The sequence below is a fragment of the Rhincodon typus genome, chromosome 11 (genome assembly GCF_021869965.1).
Source record: "Rhincodon typus isolate 14 chromosome 11, sRhiTyp1.1, whole genome shotgun sequence".
Classification (NCBI taxonomy): Eukaryota; Metazoa; Chordata; class Chondrichthyes; order Orectolobiformes; family Rhincodontidae; genus Rhincodon; species Rhincodon typus.
The window spans coordinates 38,521,114-38,541,153 of record NC_063342.1 but is presented as its reverse complement, the minus strand read 5'-3'; the positions used below and the strand labels follow the sequence as shown (position 1 = coordinate 38,541,153).

The 20,040-nt window shown below is 40.0% G+C and overlaps 1 long non-coding RNA gene across 1 annotated transcript in view; it reads left to right on the top strand.

Annotated features, from left to right (window-relative positions):
• Positions 1–18,353, top strand: part of LOC125484444 — a 32,994-nt gene extending 14,641 nt beyond the window's left edge. Inside the window, exons 3-4 of the long non-coding RNA XR_007263275.1 lie at positions 17,209–17,349; positions 17,455–18,353. This is a non-coding gene — a long non-coding RNA (uncharacterized LOC125484444). The remainder of the gene's footprint in view (positions 1–17,208; positions 17,350–17,454) is intronic.
• Positions 18,354–20,040: the final 1,687 nt, after the last annotated feature.

Genomic DNA, 20,040 nt, shown 5'->3' with positions numbered 1-20,040 from the left:
ACTGACCTATCCCCTTCCTAACTCCCTACCTACACTCACCTTTACTGGCTCCATCCCCGCCTCTTCGACCTGTTTGTTTCCTCTCCACCTATCCTCTCCTCTATCCCTCTTCTATCCGCCTCCCACTCTCTCCCTATTTATTTCACAACCCCCTTCCCCTCCCCCTTTTCTGATGAAGGGTCTAGGCCCAAAACGTCAGCCTCTCTGCTCCTATGATGCTGCTTGGCCTGCTGTGTTCATCCAGCCCTGCACTTTAAATCTGTGCTCTCTCATCCTTGATACATTTACAAACTGGAACAAGCCCTCCCCATCTACTCATGCAGCCCCCTTGTAATTTTAAACACAAATATATTTTGCATGCTCCTCACTGCTTTGCAAATGTGAAATCATTTGAAAATGTCCATATTTCAATTTCCTGCTGCTGTACCTGGTCTGAATGGGGAATGGAGGATGTTCTTACAAAGTGTACAGAAAGCGTTGTTGGTTTCTACATGTGATGATAAACTCAGTTTACTCTGATACACATTAATGGAGCCAAAGAAGATTTCCTCTTGTGACAGTGAAAGTTATCAGGCCAGCTGGCGATCTGCTGCTTTCTATAGCTTTTGACAACAGTGATGCTGTATCTTCAGTGAAGTGGGAAAACCCAACACTTCAGGTGATATTCTGGTGCTCAAGACGTTTACTAGCAGAAGGTACTGCATTCATGGTCCTGCTGCCAAAATGTGGGACTGTTATTGCTGGTCACTTTACATTGTTCGCATCAGAAAGCCATGGAGGAGAAATGGTTGGAAATGAAAGTGGCTGGGCCAAACTAAAATAATGTGCAGATCGCCAGCTGGCCTGATAACTTTCACTGTCACAAGAGGAAATCTTCTTTGGCTCCATTAATGTGTATCAGACTGATAGGTTTGCCAAAACAAGCTTTAAAAATTGTGTCTGCAAAAGTACCAGTCACTTAACATGCTCGTAAATGAGCTTAATGGACCATTAATTGGTGGTGATTATGCTCCCTATTCCTTCCTCTGCCGGTGTTCTGAAAATTTCAGACTGTTCCAGAGATGCTAATATCCTGAGACAATCTCCAGGAACACAATTTTCAATGAGACACACACCAGTCCCAACCCTGTGGCCATTTGGAAACCCAAGTCTTCTTTTTTGAATCAGAAATGTGGGAAAATTAAAGCAAGGAAAATAAATACAAGTCTCTCTAAAAAACATCAGTGATCTTTTGTTGGAGGACTGAGGTCAAATGCAACAAGTAGCGGTTGAAAGCAGTTTGGAAATTTGGATTCAATATACTGGCCACATTCTTCCTCATGTTTCCCTTTGTAGTTAGTCGAAACAGAAAACTATTTCTTAAAAAAATGAAACGTTATTTAATTGGACCAACTCAATTAGGAACTCAATGATTCAACCTCTTCAGTTGGATTTAAAAAGGAGGATGGTTACTTAGCTTAGATAGAAATAGCTGGTGTTTTGTTTCATGAGTGTCACATTATTGCTCAGAAAGGCACAATACCTTTAAGACAAACACAAACAAAAACAGAAATTGCTGGAAAATCTCAGCAGGTCTGGCGGCACCTGTGGAGAGAAATCAGAGTTAAAAATTTGGGTTCAGTGACCCTTCTTCAGAACTCCTTAAAGACAGCTAGACAACGTCAAGGCACGTAATGCTCTTGCATTAAAGATCTCCATCAAAATCTCTGTTCATTCAGTCAGTCAGCAGTTTGTCTGCTTGCTAACAGACTGTGAGTCAGTCCACAGTCAACTATGCAGTATGAGTAATCTAAGTAAATATATAACCCAGACTGTATATGTTAGTCTGAGATGTCATGTTAATGTTTATAGTTAGTTGTTAATAAATTTCAAGATATATGACTCAATATGAACCCGAATCATTGCAGAATGTGTTGCACAGGCTAACAAATGGAAAACTATAAGAAGCACAACATGCTAGCAGCAAGTGATTCAGCATCTTCAGTGGATACTGATTTGTGGCAGGATAGCTGGGAGTCAATGTTCCTTCTAAGCTGTGCAGCCACTGGGAAGTGCCATGTACACTGACTGGCATGCTGACACATTACTACCCCATCTGAATGTTGCTACTATGCACAGATCTTACAGGTCCACATAGCAACAGAAGAAAAAAAATTGCTGGGAGTAGAGGAGTTTCAAACTGTGCAAATCCCATTTCTACATTTCTCTGCACTATTAGATTGGCCTTTTTGGCAACATTGTAAATAGGGCCTGAGCAATTTACTCACCATGTAAGGTTGATGCTGAAATAGCGTCAAAACCATTCTATAAGACAATAGCTATTCTGATAGGATTATTTCTCACTGTTTATTATGCAAACTCACAACAGCTCTAAGGCCATCACTTTTGGTCCTGAAGAGTTCCCAGTCTACCTCAGAGTATCCTGGAAGAGTAAGAGTTTGTGCAATGGGTGAAACCAGCTGATTGATTCTACTAGATTCATGTCCATTTCTGCCTTCCAGTACTGACCCTACTAGTGTTTGTGGAATCAGACTGTCTGTGTAGAGTTTGCACATTCTCCCCATGGTCTGCATGGATTTCCTTTGGGTGCTCCACGTTCCTCCCACAGTGAGATGAGGTGCTGGTTAGGTGCATCAGCCATGCTAAAATCTGGAGTGTGCAGCTTAGGTGGGTTAACTACAGCAAAATGTGAGGCTACAGGAATAGGATGGGATGCTCTTTGCAAGGTCAATGCAGATTTGATGGGCCAAATGGCCTCTATCTGCACTGTTAGGATTCTATGATTCACTTTAGGATGTAAATAACGTGCATGGGGCCAGTAGGCACAGTGATACATCTCCAAAGCCCACCTGCCCCTTACAGCTTGGCATTTTGGGTGGGTCACACAATCTTTTCAAATTTCATTCATCCACTCAGTCCAGTTTATGAGGAGTCCAATCCAGATGTGCCTTTTTTCAATTGTCCAGTCTTCAGGCTGCCCACCCTCCCATGTTTAGTCTTCTAAGTATGCAATACAAAGAACCTACAGATGACCAGTACAGTTGGACACAAAGATAAGTCTCCTCGCAGTTAGTAAATTGAGCAGCCAGTAGTAGCTAACATGATCAGACGTACATTTGTATCCTATAGCACTGCACCTCCAGTTGTGAGGGGAAACCTTCATCTTCGGCTGAATCTCTGCTATTCTACCATCAGTCAAGGCTGCCTCTGGTATAATGATGTAAATGTGATACAAATACTTGGAATGCTTTGTTCTGAAAACTTACCCTGGAGAGAATAAAAAATCTCTTGTGACACTTACTGTGATATTGGAGATGTGTTTGTGGATATTTAGGTTTCTAGTGATACTGTGAGCATGTTTTAAAATAACATGTTTGCTTGACTATTGAAATGAAGAGGAGTAGTACATTAGAAATCCTTTACTTGTCTTTGGCTGCCATTGTAGTTAACAACTGCTGTACTTTACATTGTTGCAATAGGAATTTAACTGCTTCTTTCTAAACCTTTACTGAAAGAGAGATAAGTTTCTTCATATTAAAAAATTCTGCTGTCTCATCTGCGCACAAATATACTGTCATGAACAGCATTTAAGTTAGGCTGGTAAGTTGCTGAATCAAGCTTGAAAGATTATACAAATTTCAAGTGGAGGTAGGTGGTCAGGACTGGACCAAACATTTGTAAATCCAAAAGTATTAATACAAGGAATAGTTAGCACATCTATCATAGATAGTACTTTCACTTAAATGAAGTTTACTGGGAAATATTTACAATATGTGCACTACTTAAATTCTTACAAAGTTGAAAGCATAATATGTTTTATTTAACAGTACGAATTTTCTGGCATTTAGCACACTGAAGCTGTTTCTTAATCATTACACCTGTGATCAAAGTCTGTTAAAATTCTGTCTATACCACTAGTCACATGTTTGTTTTCATTATTTTAACTGCAAAACTGCATAGTTTTGTGGGATCAGACAGTCTAAGCACTTTCACAGAGAGAGAATGCTCAAATTATTCCATTTAACTGATCTTGTGGAATGTGACGGGGTTTGGCTTTCATTCACTTAAAGCTGGTTGCCAGTAAACACCAGGAGGACAGTCTGTCCTTTGGGCAGATTATGGAATCAGTTAATTGATTTTACGAATCACATCATGCTTTGTGATGTTTTATGGATTTTAAGAGTATAAAATAAAGCAAAAAAAAAAGGTGCTACTGTGGATAACGTGAACATGGATTACATTTACAACATAAAGACAAGCTATTTGGCCCAACCAGTCCATACCACTGTTTATTTGAGTCTCCTCCCATTTAAATCTATCCTCATGACCCTCCACCACTTCTCTCTCAAATGCTTGTTTAGCTTCCCCTTGAACACATCTCTACAAATCATATTAATCATTCCCTGTGGTAGTGAGTTTCACATTTTCATCACAATTTTGGTAAAAATGTTCCTTCTCAATCCTTTCTTGGATTTCTTGGTGGCTATCTCACATTGATAGTCTCCGTTACATATTTCACATGGTTTGCATGTTATTCAATTCGGAATTAAATCAATCAGGATGTGCAGTACAAATCACTTCAGGTGAATAATATGGAACTAGATTGATTCTGGACTGCATGTTCTTGAACTTTATATAAATTAACTGTTTGCGACTGACAATAACAATATCACAGCTGTAACAATTACAGACAATATGCCAATACAGAGCCAAATTGTTGCAACTGTTTTGTTATTCTTGGAACTGATTCATAGATTTAGTGGTAATCATTCGTAATCCACAATTGAATTTGCTAATTGATTTTTTTTCTTGGGTGTAACCATCTCACATTTCTCATCCGTAGAAACCAAGATTTTGAGCTGATATATTTTATCGAATTTCTGTTTGCATTCCAGATATTCTTACTAAATTAAGGTACAACAGCTGAAAGATATGACTTTATCACAATTAATAGTCTAAGGAAAAAGGTACCATTCTGTGAATATTGAATTATATTTCTGTTCCCCTACCCTGTAGTTCTTTGAGGCTGCTTGAGAATATACTATCTGTCAGTCCTTATTATGTACTAAAATACAGCCAACTATATTGTTATTTATTTTCTGGCAGACTTAGAAACTGTCAGCTAAAGGAACTGAGACTGAGGTAGTTAACTTATTCAAGAAAATGCAGTGTAACCATTTGATTGGGTATATCTTAAATTATACACTTAAACGGAAATGTTCACCCTAAGTGGAGACCATTCAGCCCACAGCAGATCTTTTGACTCTGTGCTAGAATAATTGCAAATTTATTTCGCTTTACAGATCTTTCGTTGTCGTACTTTATCTTATCCTGCCTCAATTATTTAATTTTGAAAGGTCAAACAGCACTCTGCATAAAAACTTCATCCTTATCTATCATTCCACACCACTGGGGACAATTTTTAATTAATTGATGCCCACAATTAGTTCCACAAGTAAGAGGAAATAGTCTTATTCAACTTATCAAACCAAATGTAATTCTAAGAAGACTCTAAAGTTTTATTAGCTTTCTCCAATCCAATGAAATGACCTCAGCATTCCCTCATTAGTTTGTATTTAATCTTATTTAAACATTCAGATACTTCATAGGATACAAGAGTTCTTATATGATGTGAAGGCCAGAATTGTAAAGTTTCTGTAGTTTTCCTTTGCTATCCTGTTAGATCAAGGCATTTTATCAAGCAATTTTATATATCAGTGTTTCTATTGTCTAAATAGCACCAAAGATGTAAGCCAATCTTAAATAACACTGATAACTGAGAACCTAGCTAAGAGGGTGGATATCGTTCTGAAATCATCAGAGAAATACATAAAATGGCAATATGTTATTTGCTCTAACCATCCAGTGTCAACATTTACTCTTCACTTGAACAAAGAACTTTAATCACTTTTATCTGCTTTGTTCCCAAGTCCCTTTATCCTGTTTTCTATCATTTGCCTATTAAGTCTAATCTTGATCGTTTACACAGGTTTTGCTTTGACCAAGACCATCGTAAGTGAAATCCACAGACTCACAACTAAGGTGTGCTGTCTTTGATTTTTGTGCATTTGTTAGCAATGGTTCAGTTGGTAGAATGCTCACCTCTGAATCAGGAGTTACAAATTGGAACATACAAACCAGGATGACACTCTAGAGACAGTGCTGTCCTACTGTCTTATAGATGAGACTCCATCTGCCTTCTCAGGTAGATGTAAATGTTCCAATGGTTTAATTTGAAGAAAAGCAATGATGAATTGACCAATATTCATTCTTCAACCAACTATTAAAGCAGATTGTCTGCTCAATGTCCCACTGATATATTTGGAGTTTACTATGTGTAATTTAGCTGCTGCCTATTGAATAGTACTGTATTTCATTGACTGTGAAGCACTTCTAGGGGACCTGAATTCATAAAAGCTTATGTTTATTCAGTGTTTTTCATGTTTATTTTGTGCCTAAATCCTTCTGCTATCTCTAAGCACAAACCTACATCCACTCAGAATATTGTCATTTATTTTCTTCAAACATAATTTTTCATCTCTACTTATTGGCATTGAATTCCATCTACTATTTCTTAGCCTGTTTGCCGATCTACATGTTTGATCTTTTGAAGAATTAACTAGGCTTCCTATCTTCATGTCATCTGCAAATTTTGATACTATTTCCCTTAGAACTAAATCTAAATTATTTCCATACAAATTGTCGCTGAATTGGCAGAACATCACCATTACCCTATTTCACACCAATCTCAAAAGTTGCCATAACTCCTACATTTTGTTTTTTTCCTCCAATTGCTTTAATATTAATTTGCTTTCTTTCCCCAAATTCCATATTCCTTCAGCATCTCTCACTAGTTTTTTTTTGATAAGTTTATCCACGCCAAGAACTATTCAGGATACCAACACTCCTCCAATTTTGATTTAATAGCAATTGTTTCACCATTAGTGGAAGTGTCTTCAGTTGCTAGGTCCAAAACTCTGGAACATATTCTCTAAATCTCTTCATTTCACCATCTCTGTCTCCTCCTTCAATGCATGTCTTTAAAACCTACCTCTTTGATCAGCTTTAACCCTTATGTTATTCAAATGTTAAACTGTGTTCGATGATACTTCTATGAAGTATTGAGGGGATTTTTATTATGCCACAGGTGCTATTTAAATGCAACTCTACACTGTTGAACATGAGGTTAATATATTGAATTGGACACTTCCTTGATCTTTTTGATATTGAACCATGATATTTTACAATTTCTACACTCAAAGTTGAGGACTCCTAGAGCTACCAACACTAAACTATTTACCATTATGACCTAACTCTGCCAATAAGGCAGGACATATCTAGCATTGAGCATCGTTGAGTCTAGACTGTTGACTGATGGATATATTTCTGTAACTATAATTATGCCAGTCTGTAGCTTGAGTGGTCTGCAAGGCAATTCTTCCAACTTGGACACCAACCCTCAAATATTAGTGTGAAGGACTTTTCAAGATTGGTTAGGCTGAGATTTTCTTGGCTTTAACTTCATATAATACTCATGTCATTGCTAATTAGGTCCATCTGATTTCTGTACTCTGGAATTCTGTATTTATTGTTCAAAATGTTGTTTTATAATAATTATGCTTAATTGTATGAAGTGCTGGATTTCCAATAATCAACCTAGAACGTAAGGGTCTTATGGTGCACTGGAAGTGTCTCTACCTTAGGATCACAAGGTTTGGTTTCAGGACTCATTTCAGGATCTGATGGCAACAGGCATGTGTCATTTACATGTCCAAAGAACTTGATACGTCTCCTTCATTTCAACCTGAAATCTTAGCTGTTTTTCTCCACAGATGTTGCCAGTCTTGTCGATTCTTTTGTTTTGTTTGTGGTTTTAAGACAATCTGGAAACTTTTGTGCAAATCCACAATTGAATTGTCATGTCCGAATATAACTTCTGGGATGCTAGTATAATAGCACAGCCATTGGGTTACTACGCCCAAGTAAAAATTGGGCACATCTGCAATTGATATGTAATATAATAGGTTTGTCATCAGTATCATTAGAGCATATACCTTGGCAGAGCAAATTCTGTAGCATTGTTTGCCATTTAGATTTTGAAAAAAGACTCATGCAGATTTACACCAGTGTTCAAACATTGGTTGTTTATTTTTTATTGCTTGTTTTGTGGAATTTCCAAGAGTTTATTATCATTGTGCCATGAAAAAAATTAACTCAGTGAAAATTGGGAGTAAAATTTGGGATTACACATGTTTTCCCATCTCAACTAACCATCAGTAAAGCTGCTCGCGTGGTCCTGGCTGGAAAGTGCAACTGTACAACAGTCTGATTGTCCTCAGTTGTGATGCTGTCTGTGATCAAAGCCTGACGGTTACTAATTAATTTCAGGTGTGTAAATTGATCACTTGGGAAAAGTCACATGGATTGTGAAAAGTAAGATGAGGAGTGAGTCCTGCAGTCATTGGGCATATTTAACATCCCCTTTAAGAGGGATTGTACTCTCTGAGATGCACACCTTGTTATAATTGTTCTTTGTAACTGCATTTATTAAGACCAGTATGATCCCTCTCATACTTGATGATGACTTGTGTGGTAGACTCACAACTTATGAGGGATGCAGGCACAAACAAGCTGTGACGTCTTTCAGTCACCAGGCAACAAACTCCCATTGCATGCTATAATTATGATGATAGTTCATATCAGCAGCATCTAATGAAGCACTGAAAGAAGTTTGGTTGCAGCTTGAAGTATGGGCCATTAATGCTGAGTCATTGCTGTAATTGAACAGATTTCTTATCATTAGCGAAAAGTAGATAGTTGTCTTAGAGTTGAAAAGAAGACAGTAAACAAATGATTGGATTTTATCATGGTTTGGTTGACATGGGGCAGGTCACAGTTAAGAGAATATGGAAGAAATTACTGAATGTTGTTACTTAATTTATGTTTCCTGCTGTAGTGGTTTTACAGTTATATTGGACATCCACAAGAAGGAAGCAGTTGCCTCTTTACAAATATATGAATCTAGGTCCAGTACTTATGACCCCAATGCAATATTAATACACTAACATGGCAAGTGCTACCCAGAATCACTAGCTAAGTAAAAACCAGCAGAATTGGATTCTGAGAGCCACTAGAAACTATATTTACATGGGCCTCAGATCACAAGGATCTGTGTGCTCTTGTGCCTTTATTATTTCCAAGGGATAGTTAAACTTGAAAATTGTTCTTTCATTTTTATTTTACAGTATGTATCCAGACAAAGATTTCTGAACTTATGATAGGTGACATTTTTGCCATTTTGATTTGGGTGAAGGCAGAGGAATAGCAGGAGCTGAGCAGCCTGGAGGAGGAATGGTTGGACCTATTGGAACATAGTTGAGGATGTTTGCTTATAGAAGGCCTTGATCAACTGGCATATTCCCAGATCCAAGGACCAGAATTCAGAAAGGCTGCACTTCTCAAAGCAAATTGTCATATGTCTCCTACAATAATATCTATTGTCCAATCATCCAGATGGTCAATGCTTTGCCAGTTGCTGTTTAAGACATCATTGCCTGACTACCATTGCATTGTTCTGAAGTGCTGCAGAGGCCATTACTTACATGTACCAGTGCACAGCACATAATTACAGAAAACAGATTATCATTAGCTATTTTTCTAGTGTTAAACGACACATTGCCTCCTCTTTTGTTGCCTTCAGTAGAAATGATTGCACTCTGAGATTGTGGCAGATTGTGGTTTATTGAGCATAATCATTAAAACAGGGAAGAGGAGCTAGGAGTTTTTTGTCAGTAGAATCCCAGAACAATATTGCATTAGTCAGCACCAGGTTTACAAGCAGTTGTCATGACATCCTGTGACAGCCAATCACACTCCCCATCTGACCCCTGCAGAAACACAAATGGCAAGAGGTATAGGGAGAAACGTAGTCATGTCTGATGATATCCACCTGCAACCCCAACAAGCCTAAGCAGTTAAAGTATAACAAAAGCCTCCAGGAGGACCAAAGAGCTTACTCTAGGCTCTGGTAACAAAGACTCAGTGGCCTGACAAATCTGGGACACTGTCTCCATCATCATTACAACATGTTGCACTTTACACAATCTGGTAATCCATAGAGGTCTGCTTTTAGAAAAGGCAGAGCCATGTATCATCTGATATGGCAGCTTTGTAGACAAGAGCCGATAAGAAGCAGGAGAGAGAGTGCCTTTCTATGTCTTGCAGTTAGAAGTGACTTATACTCCTCACAAACTGAGCCAGCTCTTTACAGCCAGCCATTTGGGTAGAGAACCTTTGACTTTTCTACTAGCATTTGAAGGAGATGTCATAGCATGTTATAGGCTGCTGTGTGATTCAATTGTAATCACTAGCAATTTGCAGTGGTGTTAGACAATAATCTCTCAGAAAGAGTACATACATCCACTTTTAAACAAGTTTTGGATGGCCCAGCAGAAATGCAACGATGAAAGTGGGCAGCAGCCCTTTCCAGATACAATTTTATGAGCAGCATGCCAATCAGATGCAAATGATGTTCCAAATTTAAAGTTACCAATCAGATGCATCACTCAGAGATCACAAATTGATTCAGTTGAATGGATTTGAAGCACAACATCAGAATACCTGAATGCATTTCAGTTAAAAGTGATGATAATGGTGCTTTCTCCCTTCTCTCCTTTCCCAACCTCTTTACAACCTTTGGTAAGCGTGATCACATTTTTCCTCCTCCAGTACCTCAACTCCATTGTCTAGCATGGTTGAACTACCCTCATTTTGTACCACTCCAACCTATCCAGTCAGAGTCACAAGATCTTTAACAATACCTTCATTTCTCAAATCCATCCTGACATGATTCACTCCCTGCCCTTTAACATTGACTTGCTTCAAGGCCAACCTACCATCTCCCACTCTCTGCAACCTTCAGTTCATGGATAATTGCTGCTTATATCAAGTTCTGCCTACCCAACACCTTATTTGTCCTAGTTTCTCTTCGTTCCCTTATGTCTCAAATTTTTTTTTCTTTATTCATTCACGGGATGAGGGTGTCGCTGGCTAGGCAGCATTTATTGCCCATCCCCAATTGGCCAGAGGGTAGTTAAGAGTCAACCACATTGCTGTGGGCTTGGAGTCACATGTAGGCCAGACCAGGTAAGGATGGGGGGTGGCAGATTTCTTTCCCCTGAAGGACATTAGAGAACCAGATGGGTTTTTCCAACAATCGACAATGGATTCATGGTCACCATTAGACTGTTGATTCCAGATATTTTATTGAATTTAAATTCCACCATCTGCCATGGCAGGACTTGAACCCACGTCCCAAGAATGTTGTCTGGGTCTCTAGATTAACAATCCAGCAATAATACCACTAGGCTATCGCCTCCCCCGTAGAATGATCATTCATTTACATTTCTTCAAATGTTGAAACAAGTCATTTATTTCAAGCAAGGTGCAGTTTTGTTTACTCAGATAGGTCACTTGCTTTGGAATTCAGTCTGGGCACATTCCATTTGGTTTTGGGTTCGATCTTCCGTATTTAGGTTGAGAAAAATGGTTTCCTGCAAAGGAACTGCTGGGTTTCTACGATTTTTGTTTTGTTGTTTTTCCCTCTCACAGGCAACTGAATTGACAGAAGAGCCTGTTGTGTGGGAAAGCTGCAGCATTACACTCTGGCTGGGCAAATACGCAAAATAGATGTCATCGAGCTATTGGGTTAAGATAATGTGTACGGTGCTGTTGTTTTGGTTAGGGTTCAGGATATCCTGATCATGTGGTTGGGGATGTTATTACATTGTTTTGTCAGAGCCATGGGTATTACGATCGTGACCAAGGGGTAGTGTGGTGATGATCATTGATGGTGATCAAGGTGTGGAGAGGGAACAGCAGACAAAATGCTGGAATGGACAGCTTTGGAGGAAACACTTCTGCTTCTCTTGGCCCACAAGCAGTACTGTAAGGGCACCTACCTCATGGAGTCAAATGTTCATGTCTCATTTCACATGCCTAGTTTCTTAAGTCTTGGGAAATCCAACTGGCATACATTAAGTAAATGTTAAAATGAAGACAGGCAGTCCCATGATAATATTTAAGTGACCCACCTCCTACAAGCAGAGTAATTACCCAATCCTCTTCTCACCTCCATTAAACAGTGCATCAGAGAGCTAGAGGTGGATCAAGCTCCTGTTTTCTCATTTATTGGATTCAACCTGCTTTTTAGAGTTAAGAACCAGCCTCATATGGTTCCATCATTTTTGAACTTCATTATGACCAACAGGCAGAACACAGCACAGTGGCCGGAATGATCAATTCATTTATTTGGTCAAAGTTGTGACCATCTGGAATTGGCAAGTAGAGGATGGACTTGGCTCATTAGTGACACTTCCCCTTCTGAGTCTGAAGACTCTGCCAGGAAATTTGATCATATAACTGGCCTATTTGCCCAGCCACAGCGTAATGCTGCAGCTTTCCCACACAACAGGCTCTTCTGTCAATTAAGTTGCCTGTGAGAGGGAAAAATAACAAAACATAGGGCAGCACGGTGGCTCAGTGGTTAGCACTGCTGTCTCACAGCGCCAGGGACCCAGGTTCGATCCCAGCCTCGGGCGACTGTCTGCGTGGAGATTGCACATTCTCCCCGTGTCTGCGTGGGTTTCCTCCCACAGTCCAAAGATGTGCAGGTTAAGTGGATTGGCTATGCTAAATTGCCCGTAATGTTCAGGGATGTGTAGATTATGTGGGATGTGTCTGGGTGGGATGCTCTGAAATTTGGTGTGGACTTGTTGGGCCGAAGGGCCTGTTTCCACACTGTAGGGGTTCTATGGTTCTTTCTTAACTCATTGAGACACTTAACTACAGTACTGGTTGAGTGCTGCACAGTTGAGGTGAGGGGGTGGGTGTCATTTTTCAGATGTTATGCTAGCCCAAAGCTTTATCTACCCTTTCAGGTGAACATTGAAGATCTGAAACCACTGATATTTTTCAGAGGGGTTTTCCCATGGTTTTGATGAAGATAATCTCTCAATCCTTGGCAGCAAAACCAAATCATCTGGTTATTTAACTCATGCTGCCCTTGCTTTCCCTACATTTTAACAGTGATTACAATTCCAAAAGTATTTCACTGGCTGTGATACATTTGTAATCAAATACAGATGCAAAAGTGCACATTTTCTCTTTCTCTGCAAGGGCAACTAAAGAGTTAATAAAAGAACTGTGGATGCTGTAAATCAGGAACAAAAAAAATGTTGCTGGAAAAGCTCAGCAGGTCTGACAGCATCTGTGAAGAAAAAATCAGAGTTAACAGTTCGGGTCTGGTGACCCTTTGAGGAAGGGTCACCGGACCCGAAACGTTAATTCTGATTTTTTTCTTCACAAATTCAACCAAAGAGTTAATTAAGTACAAAATAAGATTTCTTTTGAAAGCTAATGCAAGATTACATGGGGAAATTGGAAAATTCATTTCTCACGTGTGTGCTTGAGATGGAAAGTGAACAGCTCCACAGTAACTGCGCTCATTTAGTCTATTAATATTTAAAGACATTTCACTAGTGTACTGTATAACAGCCGATATAACCTCTGGTTAATGTACTCTAAACAGTCAATAATTCTTCAAATTGTTCTGGAATGCTGAAATCATGCATATTTTGGAGGATGACAAAGGTTTAAACTCCAGATGATTTGCAAATATACTGCAGAGGGATGGGAGACTAAATTCATCAAGGTTATTTATATAAGGTTAATGTCCTTGACAACTTTTTTCTATTTATTTCCATTATAGAATATTATTGTATTGCTTACATTTTATACTTCTACATTGTTCTCTGCCAAACAATATTAAGCACTTTAAAAATGTTTTGTTGAGTGAAAAGGACAAAAGTTACCACCAACTAAAAAAAATCTTGCTTATTTGTATAAAGTATGATGTAGATTGTACATATTTTAAGGTAACCTGTTGTCATATAAATCATTATATCTTATTTAGCAAAGTTCTTTTTTCAATCAGATAACTGCCAAGTTTGGATCTGGGGACCTCAAACTCTGTTTGGATCTGCATTGTGTATTCTATTGATCCATCATGCAACCTGATGGTTTAAATAATTCTGTTGGTAATCCTGAAGCTGATAGGTAATAAATCAAGTTTATTTAGATTTTGTTCTATAAATCACCAATGAAAGCTCAGTGTTACCTATCATGCAGAAAATCATGTCCATATTTTTTGACTTTTGTTTAAAGAAAACTTCAGTTCAAAAATTACTTAAAGAAGTTATTTAACATACGTGACAGTTATATGAGGAGAGCTAATGGATATTATCTACCTGGACTTCCAGAAGGCCTTTGACAAGGTGCCGCACAGGGCATTGCTGAGTAAGATAAGGGCCCATGGTGTTAGAGTCAAGGTATTAGCATGAATAGAAGATTAGCTGTCTGGCAGAAAGCAGAGAGTGGGAATAAAAGGGATGGCAGCCGGTAGCAAGTGGCGTTCCACAAGGGTCCGTGTTGGGACCACAACTTTTCACTTTATACATTAATGATCAAGATGAAGGAACTGAGGGCATTCTGGCTAAGTTTGCAGATGATACAAGGATAGGTAGAGGGACAGGTAGTATTGAGGAGGCAGGGAGGCTGCGGAAGGATTTAGACAGGTTAGGAGAGTGGCAAAGAAGCAGCAGATGGAATACAATGTGGGAAAGTGTGAGGTCATGCACTTTGGTAGGAAGAATAGAGGCATAGACTATTTTCTAAATGGGGAGAAAATTCAGAAATCTGAAGTGCAAAGGGACTTTGGAGTCCTAGTCCAGGATTCTCTTAAGGTAAACTTGCAGGTTGAGTTGCTAATTAAGAAGGTAAACACAATGTTGGCACTTATTTCGAGAGGACTAGAATATAAAAGCAGGGATGCACTTTTGAGGCTTTGTAAAGCTCTGGTCAGACCATATTTAGACTATTGTGAGCAATTTTGGGCCCCATACCTCAGGAAAGATGCACTGGCCCTGGAGCGGGTCCTGAGGAGGTTCATGAAAATGATCCCAGGAATGAAAAGCTTAACATATGAGGAACATTTGAGGACTCTGGGTCTAAAATCAATGGAGGTTAGAAGGATGAGGGGGCATCCAATTGAAACTTACAGAATACTGAACAGCCTGGGCAGAGTGGATGTTGGGAAGACGTTTCCATTGGCAGGAAAGACTGTGACCCAAGGGCACAGCCTTAGAGTAAAGGGAAGACCCTTTAGAATGGAGATAAAGAGAAACTTCTTCAGCCAGAGAGTGGTGAATCTTTGGAATTCACTGCCACAGAAGGCTGTGGAGGCCAGGTCATTGAGTATATTTAAGTTGGAGATAGATAGCTTCTTGGTTGTCAAGAGGATCAAGGGTTATGGGGAGAAAGCAGGACAATGGGGTTGAGAAACCTATCAGACATGATTGAATGGTGGAGCAGATTTGATGGGCTGAATGGCCTAATTTCTGCTCCTATGTCTTACGGTCTTATGGACATCACCTGGAACTGGGTTTTATGGACAAACACAAGGATGAATATAAAATATAAAACAGAAGGTGCTGGAGAAACTCAGCAGGTCTGGCAACATCCATTGGTGAGAGAAACAGACTTAATATTTCAAATCCCATATGACACTTATTTGGAATAATTTAGAAACCATTCAGTTGGATCTCTGAAATAAATTTTGTTCTCTAGCCAATAACTCAATCTCTCTTCCTTGGCATTGTCTGAGTCTGAATCAGACTGTTTACACTTTGGTGTTCTATTTGACCCTGAGCTCAGTCTCTTGCTCCATTTTCCCACCATCACCGACACAACTTATTTCTATCTCCAAAACTTTATCTTTTTCTGTTCCTGATCCACTTGATCTGCTGCTGAAAGCATAACTCATCCATGTCTTTGAGATATTTGTCCTTCATGAAGGCGGGTTGGCGATGTTCAGTAGCTAGACAGTGTGCAAAGCATCACCCAAAAAAGTGGAACATTCAGTGTTTGAGAGGACACATGTTCCTGTTGTCAGTTTGATGTTGTATTGCATATGTATGTGTAAAATCAAAGGATATATTCCACCAAGCAGATCAAACCACTGTTAAAAATCAGAACATTTTAGAAAGCTCACTTTGAAGGCACAACAAGTTTTCATTTGGCAAAAAGTAGGTAAATTATTCACCTTGCTCTTTGTGATGACCCTGTGCAATAAAATGTCCTTCATTACGTGTAAGTTAATGAATGAGCTGCTTTCAATGGAAATCTATTTGTTTTACTTCATAGAATTGGTTGAAGTTGTGGGAGTGAACTGCTTCTCCAGTAAAAAAGCAGCACTTTATTTACACAATGTTTCTGAAAGGAACCATTTTGCTCAGAAGATGGAAGATTTAGGAAGACATAGAGCTGTTCTTCTCTAATTGCAAATTGATTCCGTTTTTATTCAACACCAATCAGAATATCCACATTGCAGAACACCTCCGGCCCTTGCACAAGCATGACCCCAACATCCCCGTAGCCAGTCCTTTTAACGCAGCACCCTGCTTGCATGCCCACTTGCCTGTCCTCAGCATGCTGCAAAGTTCCAGTGAATCACAGCACAAACTGGAGGAACAACATCTCATCTTCAGACTAAGAACTTGATAACCTTCTGGACTTAAAATTGAATTCAACACCTTCAGATTGTGAATTCACTCCCATTTCTTCCCTTTCTTTTAGCTTTGCTTGTTACATTCTCTGTCACCATGTCCTCTCTCCCCTCCCTCCACTCCAGTGGAACCAGTCTGGCAGTTAGACACACCATTGTTCTGCCATTCTCATATTCTGATCACTTAATCTGCACGATTAGCACCCTTTCTTCCCCAGCACTCCACCACCCCCTCCAGCTCAATATAGTTTCCACGATCTGTTGAAATGTCGAGCAGTGCCAATGAAGTTCCAAGACCTCCAGTCCACCAGGATGAGTGCCACCATCTTTTCTCTGTTACTTCACACTTAGACAGTTTGCTACTGCACACACCTCCCGCCAAGGCTCACGCTCTACCACCTTCACTATTGTCTGCAACATCTTTCCTCAGTTGCCGTCTCCCACCCCAACCCACCCTACCCTGCTAACCCTGCATGGCCTCTGCTGTGTTTTCCCTCACTCGCTCATGACACCTCACTTTCACCCATCTGCGCCACCACTTTCACCCACTTTCAACTCAGTCAGTCTCTCCCTTTCTTACACTACAGGAGAAAATAACAGGCTAGGATGGATGGTAGGTGTCTGACATTCAGCCTCTCATCATCTACAAGGATAGGATCCTGTCCCTTGCCAGGAGGATAGAACCTGGCTCTGTGGAGATGCTGAAATGCCCATGACCTAGCAACCAGGTAAGAAGTATTGTCATGCTACTCTTCTATTACCTCCACTGTGAATGTATTATTAGAACCTTTACCTCCTTGGCCATGAAGCATTTTCTGTTTTTTCTCATGCAGGTACCAATGAGATGTTGACAGCCTGTAATCAAGTAGATGGTACCTCAACACATCCATGTCTGAGGAAGAGAACACAGGCTTTCGAGGAAACATCGGCAAGTCTAGCTCCTGCATTGCCCACCAGCTGAGAAACTGACACTTCGGTGGGAAGCTTAGCTAGATTAGAGTTGGTAGAACCTGCTGCTGAGCACTTCAGTGCCAGATCTCTGCAGCTGGTTGAGGAAGAAATCCCTAAAGACTTTGGCACTCAGAGGACTACCAAAGAAGAGGCAGCTGCTCAGCTTCAGGCACAAGAAGACCCCACGGTTTGTAAATTCGTGACTTCATACAAATGCATGAGATAGCACTGGGCATCTTGCCACACACAGTTATAAGGATACAGAATCATGGTTGGCTCCTTTTAGCCAAAAGAATACCGCTGATATCTTGTAATCATGAGAGGTATTAACATGTTCCATTCCCAATGCACAACCTCCGAGAGGTACAGATCAATTTTATTGATCGCAGGAGAGGGTAGATTGTAGGACATCTTTGATGGCAATAAAAATTCAATTGATGTGGTCTTCGATTGATGGGTGCCTAGGCTTGAACTGCTAGCTGATTCCATAGCCTCAACAACCCATGTATTGCTTATCTTTACAAAAATCGTCTTCAACAGCAGGATATATTCTTGATATATTTTTCTCTTACTTGTTGTATGTCACTTCACTCATTAAAACCTACCTCCTGTGTGCATCTATTAAGATTCTGCGTGTAAGGCCTGTTGCGTTAACCATTGCCTTCAGAGATTACTAGAAATACTGTTGTGAACCTTGTATGTTGCATGTTCTGGATTTTAATTTGCTACAAAGATATTTTTGTATCCCTATTCTCACTCACAACATGGACACCAAATTACAAAAACAGGAAAAATAAATTGCATGTAAAATTGTTTCAGGTATCCTTTCATTTCCACAGAATGATGACATCTTTCTAGTGCAACCGTTGAAGTGCTAAAGACTACAATTCACATCATTTCAAGGAATGGGTATTTGTTTATCCAACAATATTCAAGAGCTCAGGACACTACAAAGTGCTTAAAAGTGAATGAAATAGCTTTGATGTTTAGTCTCTGTTGTAATATAGAGCAGATGACTAAAAGGCTAACAAAGGGATAAAATTGAGTATGAAAATAAATTGGCAAGAAACATTAAAACGAAGGTAGATACATAGAAAGTGTGAGCAGGAGTAATCCATTCGGATTGAGCTTTTCAGCCTGCTCCACTATTCAATATGATTACGGCTGCTCCTTTAACTCAATACCATATTCCCATTTTCTCCCCTGTACTTATTGGAACGAGATCATCCAGGTGGATCTCATAGAATAGGAGTTCCCTGATTGGGGCTTTTAACCTGCCAAGGAGTCCTGGCTGACAGATATAAACAGGAGTGTTAGGGGTTCTGTTCACCTAGGAACCAGCTCTGAGCTAGCTGGGTCAGTTTCCATGGGTATATAAAAAGAAAGAGAGTAGCTAAAGTAAGACTGGGACTGTCGGAGAATGCAACTGCAGAATTAATAACAGAGAACAGGGGAATGGTAGATCATTTGACCCAATATTTGCAGCAGAAGATACTATAAACAACCCAAAGATAATAAATAACCAATATGCTAATGGGAGGAAAGATCTTGTAACAGTCTCTATCATAAAGGACAAAATTTTGGCAAAATAATGGGACTGAAGGCAGACAATTTGGCAGGACCTGTTGGCCTGCATCCCATGTTTTTAAAGGAAGTGGCTACATAGATAGTGGACTTATTTGTTAAAATATTTCAGAACTCACTGAATTCTGGGAAGATTCCAACCAAATGGAAAACTACTGATGTGTCATGCCTGTTTAAGAAGGGAAGGAGACAGAGATAGGATACCATAAGCCAGTCAGCCTAACATATGTCATTGGGAAAATACAAGGGACCATTATTAAGGAAGAAATAACAGGGCATTTTGAAAAGTTTTACAGAATAGATAGAGTCAACACGGCTTTGTGAAAGGGAAATCTTGTTTGACAAATTTGCTAGAGATAATAGGAACTGCAGATGCTGGAGAATCCGAGACAAGAAGGTGCAGAGCTGGATGAACACAGCAGGCCAAGCAGCATCATAGGAGCAGAAAGGTTGACGTTTCGGGCCTAGACCCTTCATCAGAAATGGGGGAAGGGAAGGGGGTTCTGAAATAAATAGGGAGAGAGGGGGAGGCGGATAGAAGATGGATAGAGGAGAGGATAGGTGGAGAGGAAACAGACAGGTCGAAGAGGCGGGGATGGAGCCAGTAAAGGTGAGTGTAGGTGGGGAGTTAGGGAGGGGATAGGTCAGTCCAGGGAGGACGGACAGGTCAAGGGGGCAGCATGAGATTAGTAGGTAGGAGATGGGGGTGCGGCTTTAGGTGGGAGGAAGAACAGGTTAGGGAGGCGGGGATGAGCTGGGCTGGTTTTGGGATGCGGTAGGGGGAGGGGAGATTTTGAAGCTTGCGAAATCCACATTGATACCATTGGGCTGCAGGGTTCCCAAGCGGAATATGAGTTGCTGTTCCTGCAACCTTCGGGTGGCAT